This window comes from Cherax quadricarinatus, chromosome 79 (assembly GCF_038502225.1).
Source record: "Cherax quadricarinatus isolate ZL_2023a chromosome 79, ASM3850222v1, whole genome shotgun sequence".
Taxonomy (NCBI): domain Eukaryota; kingdom Metazoa; phylum Arthropoda; class Malacostraca; order Decapoda; family Parastacidae; genus Cherax; species Cherax quadricarinatus.
The window spans coordinates 19,401,282-19,405,007 of NC_091370.1; positions in this window are offsets into that span (position 1 = coordinate 19,401,282).

The following is a 3,726-nucleotide window of genomic DNA, read 5'->3' on the forward strand; positions in this document are numbered from 1 at the left end:
AGGAAGGACCATTGTCAAATGTTGCTGGACCATCGTCAAGTGTTGCTGGACCATTGTCAAGTGTTGCTGGACATTGTCAAGTGTTGCTGGACATTGTCAAATGTTGCTGGACCATCGTCAAGTGTTGCTGGACCATTGTCAAGTGTTGCTGGACATTGTCAAGTGTTGCTGGACATTGTCAAATGTTGCTGGACCATTGTCAAGTGTTGCTGGACCATTGTCAAATGTTGCTGGACATTGTCAAGTGTTGCTGGACCATTGTCAAGTGTTGCTGGACATTGTTAAATGTTGCTGGACCATTGTCAAATGTTGCTGGACCATCGTCAAGTGTTGCTGGACCATTGTCAAGTGTTGCTGGACCATTGTCAAGTGTTGCTGGACCATTGTCAAGTGTTGCTGGACATTGTCAAATGTTGCTGGACCATTGTCAAGTGTTGCTGGACCATTGTCAAATGTTGCTGGACATTGTCAAATGTTGCTGGACCATTGTCAAGTGTTGCTGGACCATTGTCAAATGTTGCTGGACATTGTCAAATGTTGCTGGACCATTGTCAAGTGTTGCTGGACCATTGTCAAATGTTGCTGGACATTGTCAAATGTTGCTGGACCATTGTCAAGTGTTGCTGGACCATTGTCAAATGTTGCTGGACCATCGTCAAGTGTTACTGGACCATTGTCAAGTGTTGCTGGACCATTGTCAAGTGTTGCTGGACCATTGTCAAATGTTGCTGGACCATTGTCAGATGTTGCTGGACCATTGCCAAGTGTTGCTGGACCATTGTCAAATGTTGCTGGACTGTTGTCAAGTGTTGCTGGACCTGTGTTTACGCCATGCTAGAACACTGTCTAGTGTTGCTTAAATATTGTCTAGTGTTGCTGGATCTGAGTTTACATTATACTTGACATTTGTCTACTATTGTTGAACCAGTGTTCACGTTATTCTGGAACACTGTCTACTGTTGTTGAGCCAGTGTCCACGTTATTCTGGAACACTGTCTACTGTTGTTGAGCCAGTGTTCACGTTATTCTGGAACACTGTCTACTGTTGTTGAGCCAGTGTTCACGTTATTCTGGAACACTGTCTAGTGTTGTTGAGCCAGTGTTCACGTTATTCTGGAACACTGTCTAGTATTGTTGAGCCAGTGTTCACGTTATTCTGGAACACTGTCTAGTGTTGTTGAACCAGTGTCCACGTTATTCTGGAACACTGTCTAGTGTTGTTGAGCCAGTGTTCACGTTATTCTGGAACACTGTCTACTGTTGTTGAGCCAGTGTTCACGTTATTCTGGAACACTGTCTAGTGTTGCTGGACATGTGTTTACATTATTCTGGAACATTGTCTAGTATTGCAGGACCTGTGTTCACGTTATTCTGGAACACTGTCTAGTGTTGTTGAACCTTTGTTCACGTTATTCTGGAACACTGTCTAGTGTTGTTGAACCTTTGTTCACGTTATTCTGGAACACTGTCTAGTGTTGTTGAACCAGTGTTCACGTTATTCTGGAACACTGTCTAGTGTTGTTGAACCAGTGTTCACGTTATTCTGGAACATTGTCTAGTATTGCAGGACCTGTGTTCACGTTATTCTGGAACACTGTCTAGTGTTGTTGAACCAGTGTTCACGTTATTCTGGAACACTGTCTAGTATTGCAGGACCTGTGTTCACGTTATTCTGGAACACTGTCTAGTGTTGTTGAACCAGTGTTCACGTTATTCTGGAACATTGTCTAGTATTGCAGGACCTGTGTTCACGTTATTCTGGAACACTGTCTAGTGTTGCTGGACATGTGTTTACATTATTCTGGAACATTGTCTAGTATTGCAGGACCTGTGTTCACGTTATTCTGGAACACTGTCTAGTGTTGCTGGACATGTGTTTACATTATTCTGGAACATTGTCTAGTATTGCAGGACTTGTGTTCACGTTATTCTGGAACACTGTCTAGTGTTGCTGGACATGTGTTTACATTATTCTGGAACACTGTCTTGTGTTGCTGGACCTGTCTTCACGTTACGGTCTTAGACCCAAAACTTGCTCCTCGGTGTCTTATAGCAACTTTTGCTCTCTTAATAACCAAGATATAATTAATATTTGAGTTCAGTACTGACAAGATCAGAGAGACTCGGCTCTACCTTCCTCTTTAGGGTCTTAATAATAATGAAGAAACACTGCAATTAGCGACTGTTTGACGTCTTAACTACCCTGAAACACTGCAATTAGCGACTGTTTTCCGTCTTAACTACCCTGACACACTACAATTAGCGACTGTATCCCGTCTTAACTACCCTGACACACTACAATTAGCGACTGTATCCCGTCTTAACTACCCTGACACACTACAATTAGCGACTGTATCCCGTCTTAACTACCCTGACACACTACAATTAGCGACTGTATCCCGTCTTAACTACCCTGACACACTACAATTAGCGACTGTATCCCGTCTTAACTACCCTGACACACTACAATTAGCGACTGTATCCCGTCTTAACTACCCTGACACACTACAATTAGCGACTGTTTTCCGTCTTAACTACCCTGACACACTACAATTAGCGACTGTTTTCCGTCTTAACTACCCTGAAACACTGCAATTAGCGACTGTTTTCCGTCGTAACTACCCTGACACACTACAATTAGCGACTGTATCCCGTCTTAACTACCCTGACACACTACAATTAGCGACTGTATCCCGTCTTAACTACCCTGACACACTACAATTAGCGACTGTATCCCGTCTTAACTACCCTGACACACTACAATTAGCGACTGTATCCCGTCTTAACTACCCTGACACACTACAATTAGCGACTGTATCCCGTCTTAACTACCCTGACACACTACAATTAGCGACTGTATCCCGTCTTAACTACCCTGACACACTACAATTAGCGACTGTATCCCGTCTTAACTACCCTGACACACTACAATTAGCGACTGTATCCCGTCTTAACTACCCTGACACACTACAATTAGCGACTGTATCCCGTCTTAACTACCCTGACACACTACAATTAGCGACTGTATCCCGTCTTAACTACCCTGACACACTACAATTAGCGACTGTATCCCGTCTTAACTACCCTGACACACTACAATTAGCGACTGTATCCCGTCTTAACTACCCTGACACACTACAATTAGCGACTGTATCCCGTCTTAACTACCCTGACACACTACAATTAGCGACTGTATCCCGTCTTAACTACCCTGACACACTACAATTAGCGACTGTATTCCGTCTTAACTACCCTGACACACTACAATTAGCGACTGTATCCCGTCTTAACTACCCTGACACACTACAATTAGCGACTGTATCCCGTCTTAACTACCCTGACACACTACAATTAGCGACTGTATCCCGTCTTAACTACCCTGACACACTACAATTAGCGACTGTATTCCGTCTTAACTACCCTGACACACTACAATTAGCGACTGTATCCCGTCTTAACTACCCTGACACACTACAATTAGCGACTGTATCCCGTCTTAACTACCCTGACACACTACAATTAGCGACTGTATCCCGTCTTAACTACCCTGACACACTACAATTAGCGACTGTATCCCGTCTTAACTACCCTGACACACTACAATTAGCGACTGTATCCCGTCTTAACTACCCTGACACACTACAATTTGCGACTGTTTTCCGTCTTAACTACCCTGACACACTACAATTAGCGACTGTTTTCCGTGTTAACTACCCTGACACACTA